A 21,526-nucleotide genomic window follows, 5' to 3' on the forward strand; every position below is an offset into this window, starting at 1 on the left:
ATTTTTCACTGCCATCTTCTTCCCTCTAATTAGAACCCCCAAACATTATATATATTTTTTATCCTAACACCCTAGAGAAAAATATGGCGATCGTTGCAATACTTTCTGTCTCGCCGTATTTGCGCAGCGGTCTTACAAGCGCACTTTTTTGGGAAAAAGTTACACTTTTTTTAATTAAAAAATAAGACAACAGTAAAGTTATCCCCATTTTTTTTAATATTATGAAAGATAATGTTACGCCGAGTAAATTGATACCCAACATGTCACGCTTCAAAATTGCGTTCGCTCGTGGAATGCCGACAAACTTTTACCCTTTAAAATCTTCATAGGCGACGTTTAAAAAAATCTACAGGTTGCATGTTTTGAGTTACAGGGGAGGTCTAGAGCTAGAATTATTGCTCTCGCTCTACCAATTGTGGCGACACCTCACATGTGTGGTTTGAACACCGTTTACATATGCGGGCGCTACTCACGTATGTGTTCGCTTCTGCGCGCAAGCTCGTCGGGATGGCGTGCATTTTCGGGCTCCTAACTTTTTTAGCTGGCTCCTAGATTCCAAGCAAATTTGTCAAACCCTGGTCTAAAAAGTCAAAAATATGTCAGGAGTTCTCGGGCTGATCACAGAGGAACCGTTCAGAAGAGAGCTATAAGACTTGGCTCTTTGAAAAGAGATAAAATACTGCAGATATATGTGCCCAGCTCAAATTTCATGAATCGGGTTTACATCCACTTTAAGATTTAGAAATGTTACTTTCCAATGCTACCTGTGTGACGATTCCCTGAGTGGAAATACCAAATCCAGAATACGCAGGAAGTAAGTTGAAGTTTTGTTTGAAAAAACAAACAAACCATTCCCTATAGTTTGTGTAATGAAGGATGTCCCACGTTGTGCAGGCAGATCCTTTAGAAATCCTCACTGCAGGGATGCCCGTTCTCTTCCTGTCTCTGAAATTCCAGAGCTGCAGTGATAACAGCTTTAGGTCTTCAAGCAGTACAGTCTGACAGGGGTGTTCCCCCTCCCCCTTTTCATTGATTACGCTGCTTGTATCACAATCTATGAATGGTGGAGAGTTTGATCAGTGTCGGGATCCTCTCCCCCATTCACAGATCGTGTTGCAAGCAGCGTAATCAATGAAAGACCTTTTCTCAGGATGAGGAGGAAGGAAGGGGCGTGTTCCTATCAGACCATGCCTGAAGACCTGAAGCTGTTAACCATTGCAGCACTGGAAGTTTAGAGCCAGATAGGACAGACATCCCTGATACAGAAGATCCAGGCGCACAACAAGAGACATCCTTCATTACAGGCAAGTGACGTGAGGGGATATTTTGTGAAAGTACAAATTTAACACGTCACACTTTATTTTCATCAGAGGTGACTTTTTAGACTGGCCATATTTCTGTTTGCACAGTAAAGGGTGTAATTAAAAGGAAACGCCTGCTAGTGTACTTTGCATTGATGCATGTCTATGTACATTCTCTGATGTGGGGCCTTTTGTTTGGACTTGGGACATTGATGGGAAAGATCAATGCTTAAATTTGGTGCGTTCTTTATGTCTCATTGCAAGATCTTGGTCCACCTTACATTAGACTTTGATGTTACATGCAGGTATCACCACTGCTGCTATAACATTACAGGAGCAGAGCAATCATTTAAACGTTTCTATTGAAAGAGGAAGTAAACCCTCTTAAAGGGGTTGTAAAGGTAAATGTTTTTTCACCTTAATGCATCCTATGCATTAAGGTGAAAAAACATCCGACTGTACCGCCCCCCCCCCCGAACCCCCATTTTACTTACCTCACCCCTCGAAAGTCCTGCGCGCGTCCTTGTGATCTTCTTCGGTTCCCAGCCTGGCCATTGATTGGCTAGGCTGGACGGATTGATAGCAGCGCAGCCATTGGCTGGCGCTGCTGTCAATCACATCCGATGATGCGGCGCGCCGGGGCGGGGCCGAGTGATACAGTCGGCGGCTATGCCCGCCGCTGTATCACGGGAGTGCGCCCGCAAAAGCTTTCCACCATGCGAGCTCGCTTGCATTAAGGTGGAAAGCTTTTGCGAGGAGGAGCCGAGACAGCCACCGAGGGACCCCAGAAGACCGGATTCGGGACACTCTGTGCAAAACGAGCTCCACAGTGAAGGTAAGTATAACATGTTTGTTATTTAAAAAAAAAATTCTGCCTTTAGTGTCCCTTTAACAAAATCCGGGAAATAAAATCCTGCAAGAGAAAGGCAGAATGAGCTAGTTTGCATAGCATACTAGCTCATTATGAATTACTTACCTGAGATCGAAGCCCCTGAAGCAGTCCTCGATCACCTCCTCCAACGCCGCCATCTCTCCCGGAGTGAGTTCAGGGTATCGCTGCTACGGCACTGTGACTGGCCGGAGCAGCGATGCCGTCACTCCCGCGCATGCGCCATAGACATCGGTGCCCCTTTTTTGGAAAATATCTACAGGTAAGCCTTTTTGCTCGATTAAACAAAAAAATACGTAAGTTTTGAAAAAAAAAACAGTGGGGGTTATTTACGAAAGGCAAATCCACTTTGCACTACAAGTGCACTTGGAAGTGCAGTCGCTGTAGATCAGGGGGGGACATGCAAGGAAAATACAAAACGGCATTTTAGCTTGCACATGATTGGATGATAAAATCAGCAGAGCTTCCCCTCATTTCAGATCTATCCCTCCGATTTACAGCGACTGCACTTCCAAGTGAACTTTCGGTGCAATTTCAAGTGCACTTGTAATTTGAACTTGTAGTGCAAAGTGGATTTGCCTTTCGTAAATAACCCCCAATATTTTGCACTTTTTGCTTTTAAATATCCATTTAAAAAAAAAAAAAAAGCAAAGTTTTCCCTTAGTCTAGGCCGATATGTATTTTTCTATATACTTTTGGTAATAAAAATTGCAATATAAGTGTATATTGATTGGTTTGAGCAAAAGCTATAGTGTCTACAAAATAGGGGAAAGATTTGTCATTTTTTTACTAGTAATGGCGGTGATCAGCGATTTTTTTTTTTTTTTTTTTTTTTTTATCAGGACTGCAACATTATGGCATACAGATCTGACACTTTTGGGACCATTGGTATTTATACAGCGATCAGCGCTAAAAAATTGCACTAATTACTGTGTAAATGTCACTGGCAGGGAAGGAGTTAACAGGGCGATCAAGGGGTTAATTGTGTGTCCTATGGAGTGATTCTAACTGTGTGGGACTGCCTGAATGAGGTGAGCGATCGTTGTTCATACTTGGCATGAACAACAGATCGCTCTCCTCACCCCTGACAGCACGGAGATCTGTCTGTTTACATTGACAGATCTCCATTCTGTCTGTGTGGCATGATTTGCGGGTGCCCGGCGGTCAACGCAACCGACTGGCACGCGCATCGGCTCCAGTGTTGTGCCATGGGCACGCGCCCACCTAGTGGTCAAAATGCAAACCGATGTATAGTTACATCAGGTCGCCCAGGGGAGCCAACCTGCCGCAGTAAAACTGCAGTTTTACTGCGGCTGGTCGGGAAGGGGTTAAATGGGAAGGGGTTAAAGTGTCCCTGAAGTAAAAAGATTTTTTAAATTAAAAATAACGAACCTGTTATACTCGCCTGCTCTGCCGTGGTATTGCACAGAGCAGCCCCAATTTTCCTTTTTTCCGGGTATCCCTCCAGCACTCCTGGCTCCTTTTTTTTCTTTTGTGTGTCTTCATAGCAAGCCCCTTTGGGGCACACAGTGTCTGCACGCTCCTGTTCTGTGTGTCTGTGGAGCTGCGTACCATAGACTTGCGCAGCCGGACTTGGCCCTGCCCCCTACTTCCTCCTCGCTGCATTTAATTGACTGCAGCAGGAGCCCATGGCTCCTGCTGCTCAAGTGTTGTGTGAGGAGAGAATAGATACAGCCGTGCACAGTGCTGGATATATTCTCCCCTCTCTTCCCATTCACTCAGGGAAGAAGGGGCAGGAGAAATAGAAAACCATTACTTTTTACCTTAATGCAAGCAATGAAATCAAGTAAAAGTTTTTTGGCTTTGGTATCACATTAAGCATTGGAAGCATTCTGTTTTATCTGTTTGAAGTGCAAAAACATTCTGTTGATAATGCCAGCAATTCAAGGCTGTCCTGTGTCTTCCCTCCTAGTACTTATCTTGGACTGCAGAATAATTGGCTTTTATGTAGTGGAGATCTGAGAGTAGGTGTGGCTCAGTAGTTTAGACGTAGACGCTGATAAGGCTGACACCACTTCGTCCACAAAAATGCTGCTTGTTGTCAGCCCACAACATGACTTGGGAGCCGAGTGCTTTTCTGGTAGCTCACCAAGTATTTCTCTGTGCTTGAAGGGTCTTTACAAAGATAAAACCTGAGGTCATATGAATTTATTGCAAAGTCATAATTTTGCCTTGAAAAGAAAAACAAAATTGCATTTCCTCTTCTGTCCCAAGGGATGCCAGCTTTAGATCTCAAGAAAAATGTGCCCGCTCACAAAGCGCCAGCTGACTAGTAAGTGATCTAAGCAGTGGTGGCTGGTGCTCAAAAATTTTTGGGGGGCGCAAACAAACAAAAAAAAACAATTGCAGCCACACTGTGCCCATCAAATGCAGCCACACTGTGCCATGCCATCAAATGCAGCCACACTGTGCCATTTCATCAAATGCAGCCACACTGTGCCCATCAAATGCAGCCACACTGTGCCCATCAAATGCAGCCACTGTGCCATGCCATCTATTGTCGCCACTGTGCCATGCCTTCATATGCAGCCACTGTGCCATCATTCATCACCACTGTACCCACATCAATTGTCACCACTGTGCCCTTTAATTGTTGCTACTGTGCCCTGTAAAATGCTACCCCCTTGCCGCCCCCCCCCCCCCCCGCCTGGCACTTACCTTTCTGAGGTCAGCCACCCTCTTTCCATTGTCCCTCGATGTCTTCTCCCGCCCTCGATGACGCTTCAGCCAATCAGGTTACCGGTAACCAGAATCAGTGAACCTGATTGGCTGAGAAGCCTGTCAGTCTTATCCAAGGAACGCACCCCCTGTGCGTCCCCTGGATAACTACTTGGAAGCCGATTACAGCCTGGGGGCAGTAATCGGACAGCCCATCAGAGCCGCTGGCTCTGATAGGCACTTCCAAAGCCAAACAGCTGCCGTTATTCAGATGGCCGGCGCTCGCCAGGGGGCCGGCCATCTGAATAGTGGGCGGCTGCAAGAATACACAGATTCATGCAATGCATGAATCTGTGTATTGTATTCAGTGGCGGTGCGGGAGCGAGAGGGGGCGGCGCTCCGGCGCCCTCTATGGACGCACCGCCACTGGATCTAAGGCTCCACACTGCTGGTGCCCTAGGGGGTAGTGTGGCAAAACATACTGTATGTATCTTGATTCCACACCACCTCCTTCCTGGTGGGAACCAGTAGATTGTTGCCACCTCCCCAATAATTTGAGAATGCTAAATAAATCAACAAGGCTGGAAATGGGTTAAAATGAAAGCTGTCCTCAATCAGGCTAAAGTGTTTTCTAATGATATATTTAGCTCTTTGGCTATAAAACGTCAAGCTCTATAATGACTGATTTTCAGAATCATTATAAGAGGTAATGTGGGTTCAAGGGAAGTTCTTATGGCTCAGAGCCCATCATTCAGGCCTGGATCACACTGTTGTGTGCATTGCATATTCATTCCTTGTCACCCCAACACACCTACCCTGCAGTGCACCACAAAGGGTCAGTTCACACCAGACGCAGTTTCGTTCAGTTCCGTGCGCATTTTTTCTGGACTAAAAATGCATGCACAGTGTTTTCCATGTATTCCAATGGCTCTAGTTCGCACCATGCAGTCTGCACCGGAAACTGACTGCATGGTGTGAACTGTAGCCAACCAAAGTCATTGGAATACATATAAAACACTGTGCATGCATTTTGTGCAGAAAAAATGCGCACGGAACTGCGTCTGGTGTGAACTGGCGCTAAACGCAGTAATGCTGTGAATTGTGATTCTTTGCATCTAAAAAGAATATTGCATGCACCTTTTTTGTTGCATTTGCTGCAGTTGGCAGCCAGTTCATGATTCCATCCTCAGAGTCCATAGTCTGTAAATTTATTAGAACGTTGTGAGACATCGGCTGGTTTAAAAAAAAAAAAAAAAAGCATCCAACATTTGGCCCGTGTGTATGCCACCCTGTTCGACAGAAGCCAGTTTCTGTTGGATGAGCATGCTGGAAAACCAGCAGCTTACTGACTCTCGTTCAGCGGAGCGCACTGATCAGAGTGTTCTGGCGGGGGGGGGGGGGGGCGTCCCTCTGTCAGAACACGGCTCAGCAGGTTAGATTGCTGGTGAGTGGAGGGGACGCTCAAATTAACTAGTGGTAAATCGTAATTAATTAGACAATTAATTGAATAACTATAGGAGTGAATAAATAAATAAAACCAACAATAGATTGTTGTACTAACTTTGCACAGTTAGTACAGTGACTCCAACTGGAGCTGGCAGTTTTTTTCAATAAAAAAAAACTCTGTGTGTACCAAACTTAAGGGCACAACCTTTGTACTTCACAAGTCACTTGTGAAGGTCTTATCAGTTAAAAGTACCAGTAATTTATTTTTCTTTATCACATAGCAAATTTACCTTTTGCATTTGAAGATTGTTTAAAGCCTCAGTAAACGGACATAAGCAGCAAATAAAGCCTGGATTTAATGTGTGTTTTCTTTTAATAAACATTTTACGAAAAAAATTAGTCCCATTAAAAAGTAGTAGATTACAAAAAAAAAAAAACGAAGTGAATATATAATCGTAGTTCTGACCTGTATGGAATTATCTCTTGGTAAAGAAAATATGAACCCCCTACTGATTTATATTTATTGAATTCTTACAGGTTCACACCTAGGTGTTTTTGAACATTTTTCTGCCGTAATACCACTTTCACACGGACGGCTGTTTTGCCGCAGATAAAAGCATGTTTATGTTTTGCTGGAATTCAAGACTCCAGGCACAGCGATTAGCTGCATTTGGCTGCGGTTGCGTTTAGCCGCGGCACGATATTTAACGGTGATCTGACTTGGATCCCTGCCAATACCAAGCACTGCGTCTGGTATGAATCTTGAGGAGGACTTTCACGCCAAATTTCAAATAAAAAACCGGCATGGGTTCCCCCTCCAAGAGCATACCAGGCCCTTGGGTCTGCCCTGGATTTCATGGGTGTCATGGGAAAGCATTGTGTTCTTCTAGCTGCGGTACAATCCGCAGCTAGAAGCACCATTCTATCCATTTGTGTGAAAGGGGCCTAAGCCTCGGCTCTAAAAATGCCCAAGACCAATCCCATTCATTTCAATATCCCCTTTTCACATCTGAGCATTTTGTCATCTAAAGCAAAATGCCTGAAACTCAAAGTACAGGAGCTCCTTTTTTGGCAGATTACAGGTGGTTTCTGCTTTTTTACATTGGTGACCCTTTGACCTGTGCAAAGCCATGGCAAAAATCGCACACCTTTTTGTCTGAAAACAAAACACCTAGGTGTGAACAGAGCCTAAACATTGTAAAATTTTTGTTCCATTATTGTCAGCTGTTTGGGGGGAATTAGTAGTAGTTTTAATAGAATGCAAAAAGCAGTATGGAGAACGTTTGACAGTGAGCTTGCTAATTATATTCGTTTCCTCCTGGCTGGAGTTCAGCTGTAAGCCTATATTCTATCTGTATGCAACAGTTAGGCTACTTTCACACTGAGGTGTTGCAGCGTCGGCGGTAAAGCGCCACTATTTTTAACCAGCTGCAGCGGCTCTTTGCCGATGGTTCGGCGCCACTGCCCATTGATTTCAATGGGTAGGGGCGCTGTAGGAGCGGTGTCTAACACCGCTCCTACAGCGCCTCAAAGATGCAGCTAGCAGGACTTTTTTTACCGTCCTGCCAGCGCACCGCTCCAGTGTGAAAGCCCTCGGGGTGAAAGGAGAGGCACTTTCAGGGTGCTTTGAAGGTGCTATTTTTAGCGCTATAGTGCTCGATGACACTTTGATGCATTCGCGGTAGCTTACAATGGCAGTGTAGGGTGTAGCAAGATGGCGGCGACGACATCGAATGTGACAATCGCATGCTGGTCGTCGTCGATAACGTCACCGCGTTCTTGCCATTCAAAAGAACCGCGGTTCTTTTGAATGGCCCGTGTGTACACTCGGCGAGCAAGGAATCTCGTCAGGAAAACCAATGTTTTTTTCCTGACGAGATTCCCGGCCGTGTGTACAGGGCTTTAGGCTGCATTCACACCTAGGCGTTTTTACGCCTGTAGCGCTACGCCGCTGCCGCCAGAGGGCTGAAAACAGATGTCCCTCTATGGAGATGGTTCACATCTCCACGCCGAACGCCGGACGCCTGCCGCGTGAAAAAAGGTCCCGGACCTTTTTTTCAGGCGTCTTCGAGCGTTCGGCTAGGAGATGGGAATCATCTCCATAGAGGGGGTCATCTTGGGGCACATCTAGGCGGACAATACCGGTGTTTTGTCGCCGCAAATCGCGGTACAAAACGCCGCTATTTTTACCGCGATTTCGTCCGCCTAGATGTGAATGCAGCCTTAGGCTTTTTTCACACACAGGGTCTGATCAGGTCTGCCTGTTGATTTTTCAGGCAGATCTTGACAGTTGTAAAGCCCCGTACACCCGGCCCGAATGTCTGGAGACAACAGGTAGTTAAAGAAAAAAAAGTCGGACATTCGGCCCGTGTGTATGACGGACTGTCTGACAGAAGCCGGCCGTGCATGCCTGAAAACCAGCAGCTGACTGACTCCTGATCAGCGCTCTCAGCCAATGGCAGAGAGTGCTGATCGGCATGTTCTGGGGGGGAGGGGCTGCATCCCCCTGTCAGAACACAACAGCTCAGTGGGGGAGATCGCTGAAGTAACCACACAGGGTTAGTACAGCAGCTCGGACTGGAGCTGCCAGCGGGTTGCAAGAAAAAAATTTTTGTTGGCGTACACCCGGCTTTAGAGTACTTCTGTCTGTTAACACCTGATCCGATCTGGTTCATTCTGATAAAACAAAACAAACAAAAACAAGGGATCTGCTGTCCTCTGTCTAGGCAGATCGGATGGCAGTCAGGTGTAAACGGACACTCCAGCGGGCGGCTGCCCATAGAGTAGAGTGGGCAGTGTCAGTGTGGACATGGACCTGTCATCTGCCCACTCTGCTTCTTTCAGCAGGAAATCCCCCGCTGATCAAATCGGAGTCCACCCTGTGTGAGAGGAGCCTTAGATAATGGTCTGTGTGTGAGAACATTTTCTTTTGAGGCTTGAAATGTTGTTGCCTCTACTAACAGGGCATGGAGAGCATTATTTGAATATTTCCATGCATTGGGGCCTTATTTATGTTTAATACAAACCTTGTTGAGAACAGGAGTGGGTGAAAACCTTGCTGCAAGTCATCAGTCTCATTGAGCTCAGAGTGGGGAATAGTAATTATCCTAATGGAACATTCTGTACACAATTTAATGCTTTACTTGGTAGATTCTTATTCTTTAGTATATTCATAACCTGGAGCAGACCGATAAAGCACAATCTTTAATAAACATTTCATCAAGCCTTGCAAGTGTCAGCACAAGATAATCAGTCTGTAGGTATGACAAGTCCCCTTTGCATGACAAGCCTTAAAAGGAGGCCGACTTTCATCCATTTCTTGTTGCACTGTTCATTGCATGCCGTGTGTTGTATCCACACCACAGGTAATCGGACTCACATCAATGTTCTGATGCTGGAAGGATATCTGTAAAGATTGTCTTGCCTTCATGTACAAATGACATGTGACATAATTGCATGAAATGTATATTTTCCATACTACAATTTGTACTTGCTGTGTAACCATTTGACTCATTTTGGATATTTACATCACTGGTGATGGACTTTTGTTACGTTTCTTTACTTATTTCAGAATGGATCACTCATTCAGGACAGCTATGCAATAGTGGTGTCACCCACCTATTCATATATTTTGATGGGTTATTGGTATGCAGCATTCTCACTATATTTAATATGTACACACTGTTTTGACATTGGCATACAGTAATTTAAAGGACAACGCGCAACATTTTACATTCAAATTTGGTATTTGCTAGTATTGCGTGTTTTTATGCGTGCAGCTGTGGTATGGTGTGTGTTTTCTTTTTTATTTTTGTTTATTGAGGTTGAGCACTTTGAGTGCATTTTTTTTTTTTTTTTTTTTTAGCTAAAAGCGGAGGTCCGCCCCAAAAAAAAAAAGAGAACCAAACAGCTACACCTTTTATGCAGCTACTGGCTTTTAATAATAGGACACTTACCTGTCCTGGAGTCCAGGGATGTCGGCACCACAGCTGATGTTTCCATCAGCTGTCGGGTTTTACCGCCGCCATTGAGGGCAAGGGAACCCGGCCATGTAGCCTTATGGCTTCACGCCAGGAACCCTACTGCGCATAAGCGAGGCCCCACTCCTCTATCCTACTGGCCCAGTGACAGAGGCAGGAGGGGGGAGCCCTGCAGTGCCGTCATGGGCCACGGCGCAGACTCCCGGTAGTGGGAACAGGATACCTGTCAAAGACAAGCATCCTGTCCCCCCCCCCCTTCCCCCGAAAGGTGGCAATTGTGGCACCGGGGGGGGGGGGAGTGGAGATAAATGAGCGGAACGTCCACTTTTGGGTGGAACTCCACTTTAAAGCGTATCTTCTCTGCATCCGAGCACCACAAACCATCAAACTCCCCCTATCCATCCATGTCTCCATGCTTTATTTTGTTAAGAAATCATTTTGAAAAATGACCACCTAGCATTTCTGGCTGTGGCCATCTTGAAAAAGGGCAAATGATTCATGTAGCATTTACTTCCTGGAACCCAAGAATGCATGCAGAAGGGTGTGCCTAGCTCAGAAAACTCCTCTCCCGAAGACTCCTGAATGACATAATTTGCCTAGACAAGAAACCAGGAAATAACAGAAGAAATGTAGAATTTTTTTTTTTTAAAACAAGTAAATATATTGTTTCTATCTTTTTTTTTTTTTTTTTTTTTTTTTATTGCTAGCAGCATGAGGATTAAAAATAATTAATGTTGATTGGAAGAGTGAAGTTCCACTTTAACATCTATGGGTTGTAGGTATAGTTAAAGCGGATGTGCCACTAAAAAAATATATTAAAAGCCAGCAGCTACAAATACTGCAGCTGCTGACTTTTAATATAAGGACACTTACCTGTCCTGGAGTCCAGCGCCGATCGCAGCAGATGACAAGCCGATCGCTCTTCACCCTGCTGCTCCCCCCTCCATCCACGGTGAGGGAACCAGGAAGTGAAGCGCTCCGGCTTCACTGCCCGGTTCCCTACGGCGCATGCGCGTGTCGCGCTGCGCCCGCCGATTGGCTCCCGGTGTGTGCTGGGAGCCCAGTGTTCCCAGCATACAACGGGGGACGGACGGGAAGCATGGAAAAAACCCGTCTTTTGCCCGTATCGTAGGGCCGGAAGTGGGTGCAGATACCTGTCTGTAGACAGGTATCTGCACCCCCCTCCCCCCTGAAAGGTGTCAAATGTGACACCGGAGGGGGGGAGGGTTCCGATCAGCGGGACTCCACTTTAGAGTGGAGATCCGCTTTAAAGTGCTTGTTAACCAAAAAAAAGATTCTATTCCTTTTTAAAGCATGAATAACAGCACAGTGCTTGTGCTGTGTAATTTGCACCCATGTAACACTTGAAATACCTGGTTGTTCCTGCCAGTTTCTGCCCCCCCCCCCCTGTAAAGTGACCACGGTATTTCATGACTGCTGAACCCTGACACCGTGGTCAGTTTATGTGCCTCCGTCATCCGCATTGGGTGAAAACATTCCTGCACACGAGCACTGCAGCCCCACTGCTAGTATAACCTATAGTATATAATGTTTGCCTTCTTGTAAAATTCTTCTAAATACCTTATTCCTTTTGCCCAATCAGCGGTCACGTGACCGCCCGTCGTTCTCTTCCTCCGATGTATACACTACAGAGGGAGGTCACGTGACGTCAGACGTCGGGGAAAGTTCGGCCTCTCTCTCCCTCCAATGTATACACTAGGGAGGGAGAGCGGCGGGCAGTCACATGACCGCTGATCAAGGAGAATGAATAAGGTATTTAGAAGAAGAATTTTACAAAAAGGCATACACTGTATACTACAGGTAATACTAACAATGGGGCTGGCAGTGCTTGTGTGCAGTGCCTTAACAACCCCTTTAAAGTTATTAATTTGGAACACATACTGTATATAGGCGTTTTTAATTGGCTGTCTGACTTGTCTCTAAAAAAAAACTCAGGAGTGGCTAAAAAAATTATTTGTGTACAGAACTTTGTGGAATTTGGCAGTTTGCCTAGATTTAAGCTTTAAACCCCATTGGATTAAAATAAGACAATGGGAGTCACTGAGCGGCAACAATCTGACATCTGGCCAATCTTTACCAGGAAGTAGAGTGATATGGGAAATTCCCAGGATACCCTGTAAGGCTAATGATATATGGCTGATTTTCTCCTGCGTTCATTGACTGACACAGCTTCTTTCCTTTAGTCTTGACTAAACAAAGTTTTATAGTGCCACCTACAGGAGTAGGACACTAGCCAGAAAAAAAAACTTGGCACCCCCTATGGGCCGTCCTATTTGGGCATAAAAAACCTTCACAGCTATAGGCAGCCAGAAGCTTAAAGTGCAGTTCAACGGCTTTTGTCCTGTGATACAGCCGGCGGCCGTAGCCGCTCACTGTATCACTCCGCACCGCCCCCTGCGCTGTGTCATTGGTTTTGATTGACCGCTGTGCCAGCCAATTTTTGCATGCAGGCCCTGGGACTGATGATAGCAACATTTGAAAAGGTCCCGTATTCCCAGTTCCACACGAGGACCCTGCAGAAAGAAATCCTGTCCAAGTGGGACAGGTTGCCTGCTTCTCCTGGACAACCAGATCTGCCTGGACTGGTTGAAAAGTGCCTCCCTCCTCTGGTGGCTACGGTCATTCCAAAGTCCCTTTTTGCCTTAAAAATGAACTTGATCCTATAAAAATCATTTCTACTGCATTTGTGAAAAAGGCTTCAGGGTGGGCAAGAAAGTCCAGCAAGTGCCCGGACCGTCTCTTACAATTGAGTCAATTGTGGGATCAGGGTACCGCCAGTGCAGAGCTTGCTCAGGAATAGCAGCAGGCAAGTGCAAGTGCATCTGCATGCACATTGAGGGGACACACTTTGGAGGATGGCTTCTCTCCAGGAAATAACATCAGAGACAGACTGATATTCTGCAAAAGGTACAGGGATCAGACTGCTGAGGACCGGGTAAAGTCCTTTTCTCTGATGAATCCCCTTTCCAATTGTTTGGGACATCCAGAAAAAAACTTTAGGTAGATTCACACACATTGGCCTAACTTTAGGGCAGCCTAGCCTGTTTAGGCTACACCGCCGTAAATTAGTTAGGCTAGTAGTGATTCACAATCTACTTACCTGCTAATCTACGTCGGCGTAGCCTAAAACGAGCGGGCGTAAGGGCGCCTAATTCAAATTGCTTGGAGGGGGGCGTGTTGTATGGAAATGAGGCTTGACCTCACGTTTTTTGACACTGCGCATGCGCCGGGCGACTACATTTCCCAGTGCGCATTGCGGCTATGTACGCCGTACGGGCCTATTGATTTCGACGTGGACGTAAACGACGTAACTCCCGATTCGCGGACAAATTACGCAAACGACGCAAAAATTTCGAACCTCGCGGGGGGAACGGCGACCATACTTTAACATTGTTATTCCACCTCTTAGGTGGAATAACTTTAGGCCGCCTAAGGCCTTACTGAAACGACGTAATTCGACGGCGTAGGCCTGGTTTGTGAATCGGCGTATCCCCTCATTTACATAATCTACGCCGGCCGCAATGGAAGCGCCATCTAGCGGCCATCAGAAACATTGCAAGCTAAGATAGGCCGGCTTGCGCCGTTCTATCTTAGCTTTGTTTAAGCGTATCTCTGTTTTGAGAATACACTTAAACAAACGCCGGCGTAGATTCAGAGTTAGGTCGGCTTATGTACTGATAAGCCGGCCTAACTCTTTGTTAATCTACCTACTTGTTCTGAAAAGAATAGGTGAGCTCTACCATCAGTCCTGTGACATGCCAACAGTAAAGCATCCTGAGACCCTTGGGGTTGCTTCTCAGCCAAGGGAGTGGGCTCACTCACAGCCATGGATAAAGTACGGTACAAAACATCATCTGAGAGCAACTTCTCCCAACCAGCCGAGACAATCTTATGTGTGGTCTTCTACAGCCTCTCACAAGGCCATACTTCTTATATCTTTGTTATATACCACCATTGCTCTAAATGTCTTCTGCTCTATACACAGACAGGGATGATATTGCTATATTACCAAATGGTAATGCTGAAGTTTTCTATATTCTGTACAAAGATATTGAACACACTTTTTTTTGCTCAAAATGTTCCCTGAATAATAGTGAAGCTGACATTTTACAGGCAGAACACGTTGATGAAATGGCTCTTTTCTATAGAGATTGGAGCTCTTTTAACTTTATGCAAGTTTTTTTTTTTTCTTAAGGTATTTTACACCATGAATGTTCAGAATTCTCTGCAGAGTCCTATGTGAAAGGAATTTCGAGCAGTCACATGTTCTCATACAGTCTCCTCTTTGTTTTCAGCCAGACACTCGGCTTTCTTTGATACCTTCTGCCACTAGTCTTGCTTTTAAGATCTGAAACATTAAACATGAACTTGTACAGTACCTTGCTCATGTAATGCTGCTTCAGCTTTCTAAGCAGGGTACCTTATCTTTAGCAGCTGCTTATCCCTGTAATCTATCTGCTGAACTAATTTGTGACAAGGTTGATGGAATGACCACAAGAGGTTCAAGTTTTCTGTGCAAGGTCCGTAAAGACATGGGTGAGTGAGTTTGGGGTGGAGGAACTTGACTGGACTGCACAGAGTCCTGACCTCATCCCAGTAGTAGAACACCTTTTGGATGAATTGGAGCGGAGACTGCAAGCCAGGCCTTCTCGTCCAACATCAGTGCCTGACCTCCCAAATGCGCTTCTAGAAGAATGGTCCAACATTCCTATAGGCACACTCCTAAACCTTGTGGACAGCCTTCCCAGAGGAGTTGAAGCTGTTAAAGCTGCAAAGGGTGGGCCAACTCAATATTGAACCCTACAGACTTAGGCCCCATACACACGAGAGGATTTATCCGCGGATATGGTCCAGCGGACCGTATCCGCGGATAAATCCTCTCGAGGATTTGCGTGGATTTCCATGCGATGGAGTGTACTCACCATCGAATCGAAATCCGCGCCGAAATCCTCTGGCGATGACGTGTCGCGCCGTCGCCGCGATTATGACGCGGCGACGTGCGCGACGCTGTCATATAAGGAATTCCACGCATGCGTCGAATCATTACGACGCATGCGGGGGATCCCTTCGGACGGATTGGATCCGGTGAGTCTGTACAGACCAGCGGATCCATCCGTTGGGATGGATTCCAGCGGATAGATTTGATAGCATGTCATCAAATATTTATCCGCTGGAAATCCATCCCAGGGGATAAATATCCGCGGAAACAGATCCGCTGGAGTGTACACACCATAGGATCTATCCGCTGAAACCCATTCGCTGGGATTTTTCAGCGGATGGATTCTATCGTGTGTATGGGGCCTAAGACTGGGATTCATGTAAAGGCAGGTGTCCCAATACTTTTGGTAATATAGTATATATCCTTACATATAGGTAGATCCACAGAGATGGCCGCAACTTTAAGGCGGCGTAGCGTATTGTATTTACGCTACGCCGCCTTAAGTCAGAGAGGCAAGTACTGTATTCGCAAAGTACTTGCCTCCTAACTTGCGGCGTAGCGTAAATGCGGCGGGCGCAAGCGTGCCTAATTCAAATTCGGCTGAGGGGGCGTGTTTTATTATAATTAGGCTTGACCCGACTTGATTGTGCGTTTTTTTGTAACTGCGCGTGCGCCTTTATTTCCCAGTGTGCATTGCGGCTAAGTCTGCCGCACGGGCCTATTAATTTCGACGTGGACGTAAACGACGTAAATCCCTATTCACGGACGACTTACGCAAACAACGTAAAATTTTCAAATTTCGACGCGGGAACCAGGGCTGTGGAGTCGGTAGATAAATGTTCCGACTCCTCAGTTTTATGTACTTCCGACTCCGACTCCTCTGTATTAATATGCGAATGTATTTTATACATTCCTTGAGGGAAAGAAACGCAACCTACCACAGGACTACTGGCTGGGAAGCCAACAGTCTACTGTATTGCACAGTTTAAGCAAAAGGCAAACACAATGAAAACAATCAAGTGGCTGGATAGTAGCAGCAGGCATAAACATCAGGAACAGGATCTTTACCAGTTCAAAAATACAAACCACATTATTTGGTTGTTTTAGAACAAAAACAAAGCTTATCTATAATGAACCAAAAACTAAATCTGTAAAACCTAGAAATGGTTTATATTAATCTTGAAATGTAGTTATAGGCTTAGCAAATGCAAATCAATTCAATGTAGAGTTCTAAGGAAGAGAATTGCCTCTGCCAGATCATCTTTCATAGAAGCTCTAGGTTCACACTGCTGCGAATTCAAAATCGCGGTAACATGCGCGATTTTACCGCGATTTCGCGGCTGCGATTTTGCCGCGATTTCGGACACAATTTAATGTAAATCGCGGCCCGAAATCGCAAAAAGTAGTACAGGAACTACTTTTTGAAATCGCAGATGCGGCGTCGCACTGATTAGAACAGTGCCATTGCCGACAATTGCCGCCGATTTGAGATGCGATTTGACATGTCAAATCGCATCTCAAAACGTTCCAAATCGTACCCAGTGTGAACCAGGGCTTTATTATTTTTAGGGCTGAAAATAATCTTTCGACACGGACTTGGGTGGGTGGCATTGCAGTAACTATTCTGGCCACATCACTAACTATCTCTGGATAAACAAGGATGGCTTCTTCAACAGTAAGTTTTGATGAGCGATCATACTTTTCAACTTCTTTTAGTGCTTTATAAAACTCCTGTTGGAATTTTTTTATTTGGACACTTACTGGTTCTCTAACATGCGTTCCCTGTAAAAGCAGAACCAAACACTATGGAAAGTATAAGTATTGCAGCTCCTAATTGTGCGTTGCGTGCCATATAGTGAAGCACATGAAAAGCATGCTTCTTCACGGTCACTTAACGTGTTTGTTTTGCGGTTATGTTAGGCACTGCATGCATTGGTCTTTATTCTTACAGTAGAGAAGTCATTAATTATAACTTTTTGTGAATTGGGACATTTAAACTTGCTTTTTTTTTTTTTTTTATTCCAATCTAAATTTAGTAGGAGTCGGAGTCGGTGCATTGTTTGCCGACTCCGACTCCAGGTACCCAAAATTTCCCCCGACTCCGACTCCTCGACTCCGACTCCGACTCCACAGCCCTGGCGGGAACGGCGGCCATACTTAACATTACTATTCCATCTATTTGATGGAATAACTTTAGGCCTGCTAATGCATTACGTAAACGGCATATCTGTACTGCGTCAGCCAAGCGTACGTTCGTCAATAGGCGTATCGAGTGATTTACATATTCTACGCCGACCGCAATGGAAGCGCCACCTAGCGGCTAGCCAAAATATTGCACCCTAAGATAGGACGGCGCAAGCCGTCGTATCTTAGATAGGTTTAAGTGTATCTCTGTTTGAGAATACACTTAAACTTAGGGGGGCGTAGATTCCGAGTTAGGTCGGCGTATCTACTGATACGCCGACCTAACTCTACCTGAATCTAGCTAATAGAGACTAGTGTTTCTGATTAGTCGTATACAACATCTGCATGCAAGAATAACATTTGTAAAGCGCAACTTCCGATCTTTGCCCTCCGCTCTCCTGCCTGAAGGTTCCTCAGGCTACATTTTTTTACATTCTTTAGCTCCCCTCGGCAAGGTCTTCAGGCTGCTCATTTGATGTGCTGGGTCCTTTTTATCAGGGCTGGAGTAATCCTTAATGATGGATCACACCTAGCACCATTATACAGTGAATTCAAGGCTCTGTGGTGACCCCCTGCACTCACTGTATGTTCTCAGTCTTCCAGGTTGAGTGACAATGGGCAAAAATATGTATTTCAGTTATCTTGGTAATGCCCAAGCAAGTAATGGCCACTGGGGGAAAATAACACAATCCTTTCTCATTTCTATTCTATTTCTATATGTTTATTAACTACCCCCTCTGTCTTTCCTCTGTGATAGACTGTTGACCTACTATTTAAAGTGGAGGTTCACCCAAAAAATCTTTTTTTAACATTAGATTGAGGCTAATTATGCTAAGCAGAATCAGGTGTTTTTTTTTTAAATCAATGCAGTACTTACAGTTTTAGAGATCGATGTTCTCCGCCGCTTCCGGGTATGGGCTGCGGGACTGGGCTTTCCTATTTGATTGACAGCCTTCCGACGGTCGCATACAGCGCGTCACGAGTTCCCGAAAGTAGCCGAACGTCGGTGCGCAGGCGCCGTATAGAGCCGCACTGACGTTCGGCAACTCGTGACGCGCTGTATGCGACCGTCGGAAGGCTGTCAATCAAATAGGAACGCCCAGTCCCGAAGATCATACCCGGAAGCGGTGGAGAACATCGATCTCTAAAACGGTAAGTACTGCATTGATTTAAAAAAAAAAACACCCGCTTCTGCTTGGCATAATTGGCCTCAATCTAATGTTAAAAAAAAAACATTCGGGTGAACTCCCGCTTTAATAAAAGCTTTTTATATGGATGTGTAACACTAAGCTCTATATTGCAGCCTCTTATAAAAAGTAACAGTCATTGGAAAGATTTCTGCGTGCAAATGGACTTTTTCTAATTGAAATCGTAAAGAGCTGTTATCTGTTTTCTTTGCACATATATGCTGCTAGCTCACATTGAGAAAGTATTTTATTCTGTAATAAGAAAGCTTTAAAAATGAAGAAATATTAGTAAATGAACATTTTGCAATTACAAGAATAAGAGGAGTTGGAGGATTGTGGCATCCTCCCCACCCTAGGGTGATATTCTAGTTGCATTCAGAATTACATATAATGAATGGAACGCATGTACACATGAGCCCTATAAGACAGATGATGACTTTATTATTGACTAGCTGAATACCCGGCGTTGCCCGGTCTTCCTATCTAAGGCCCCTTTCAGACGTCCGCTCCGTCTGTCCGTTCATTACAAGTCCGTTAAGGGGACAGCGGAGCAGAGACAGGGCGGTCCCTGCACTGTGTGCGGGGACCGCCCTATCCGCCGACAGCTGAGCGGGGATCCCCGCTGAGCCGACGGAGACACACGGAGCGGACCCGGAAACGGTCCGCTCCGTGTGAAAGAGCCCTTAACCTTTTGGGGAGGAAAATCATAGTAATATAAATATACCCATCTTTTATATAAGGGTGTAGGTAAGGGTTAATTTAACTGTCATATTTTTATTTGGCATATAAGTAATATGTGTACCAGGTATTATTGAAATATCTCCAGGCGTACAGAAGTTATGTGGGAACATACATTTCCCATTGATTTGCATGGGACTTTAAACAAAAACCCCGACCCTCACAAATGGGGGTAGTTAAGGGATAAATTAACTATCCTATAGTTTAAGTGGACATATAAGTAACATGTGACCAAGTGTTATCGAAATATCTACAGCCGTTTGGAAGTTATGAAGTAACATGTATTTCCCATAGAGTTGAATGGGACTTTAAAGGAAAACCCCGACCATGGCAAATGGGGGTGGGTAAGGGTTAAACCACCTATCCTATGTTTGTTGCTGACATATAAGTAACATGTGTGCCAAGTTTCATGTTAATATCTTTAGCCGTTTGGACGTGATGCTGGAACATACATACACACATACACACACTGAGTTTTATATATATAGAAGATTGAAGCTGAACTCCAGGCAAACAACTAAAGAAATGTTTATCTTTTAATCGGCAAAAGGTTCAAATAGAGATGACCTAAATCTACAGGTAAACTATAGGCCCATTTCCTTCTTTGTGCTATATTTAAAGAGGGGCTCCACTCATTTGTGTGTTGTTTAAAAGTCAGCTGCTACAAAAACTTTAGCTGCTGACTTTTAAACACACACTCACCCGTCCCCGGATCCAGTGGTATGCTCACCACTTCCATCACCCTTCCCTCTGTCTTTTCTCCTTGACTCCGGCATCTCAACTGTGGGCACCCGGCTGTGACCGCTTGCGGCTTCACAGCCGAGTACCCCACTGTGCATGCACAAACTGCGCTTTGCGACTGGTCCTGCGGTCTTCTGGGGCCTGTGTTGTGTCCCAGATGATTGCAGGGAGGGGGAAGATCGCCTAGGCAGTCCAAGTGGGAGCAGGTACCTGTCAAAACCAGGTACTCCCCTAAAAAAAAGAAGAAAACAAACAAACAAAAATTTGCCATTTGAAAAGAGGGACAGGAGGCCTTAAAGGGGAATTTCCCCCTTTTGGGTGGAGCTCTGTTTTAAGGCATATTTGCATTAAGGCTACCCATTTATTTGAATTGGGTTTTTAGCGCACCAAAGAAAGGTTCTGTTGCCGTGCATTTATCATAATAAAACTGTGTGAATCCAGCCTTAAACTCCTCTAAGGTTAGGACTCGGGAGTATACAGGAGTTCAACACAGCTCAACCCAGGCTACACTAATAGTCATTGGGGTGGGTGAGTTTATTAAAGGTACATTTTTTTTTTTTTTTTAAGAAAATCCGTTTAAAGTGGAGGTTCACCCAGAAATGTTATTTTTTAACATTAGATTGAGGCTCATTTTGTCTAGGGGAATCGGGTATTTTTTTTTTAAATCGAAGCAGTACTTACCGTTTTAGAGAGCGATCTTCTCCGCCGCTTCCGGGTATGGGCTGGCGCAGTATAGAGCCGCACCGACGTTTGGCTTCTTTCGGCTACTCATGACGCGATGGATGCGACCGTCGGAAGCCTGTCGGAAGACTGTCAATCAAGAAGGAACGCCCAGTCCCGCAGCCCATACCCGGAAGCGGCGGAGAAGATCGCTCTCTAAAACGATAAGTACTGCTTCGATTTTAAAAAAACTAGCTGATTCCCCTAGACAAAATGAGCATCAATCTAAGGTTAAAACATTTTTTTAGGGTGAACTCCCGCTTTAACCTTAAACTGTGCAGCGGCTCTTTACTGTAAGAGTGGTAAGGATGTGGAATTCCCTTCCACAGGCAGTGGTCTCAGATGGGAGCATCAATAATAAAAAAAACTATTAGATAAGCACCTTAACGACCACAATATACAGGGATATACAATGTAACGCTGACATATAAAAAATCACACATATGGGTTGGACTTGGACTGTCTGTTTTTTTTTTTTTTTTTTTTTTAACCTCGCCTACTATGTAAATAGACTGTACATTCTGCAAGTGCAGTTGCTCCAAAGCTTAGTAAATTAGGGGAAGCTAAGATGACTTCCATTATCCAATCATGAGGAAGGGGTTTTTTTTTTTTTTTGCAGAGTGAAGCTTCACCTCATTTACTAAGCTCTGGAGCAATTGCACTTGCAGAGTGCACAGTCTATTTGTCTTTAGTAAATCCTC

At 45.0% G+C, this 21,526-nt stretch overlaps 1 protein-coding gene across 2 annotated transcripts in view; it reads left to right on the forward strand.

Moving 5' to 3' along the window:
- The window catches only part of SLC11A2 (solute carrier family 11 member 2), a 140,980-nt gene that overhangs the window by 49,900 nt on the left and 69,554 nt on the right, over positions 1 to 21,526 (forward strand). The gene's annotated exons all lie outside the window — the stretch shown is intronic.

This window comes from Rana temporaria, chromosome 2, assembly GCF_905171775.1.
Source record: "Rana temporaria chromosome 2, aRanTem1.1, whole genome shotgun sequence".
In the NCBI taxonomy this organism is placed as follows: domain Eukaryota; kingdom Metazoa; phylum Chordata; class Amphibia; order Anura; family Ranidae; genus Rana; species Rana temporaria.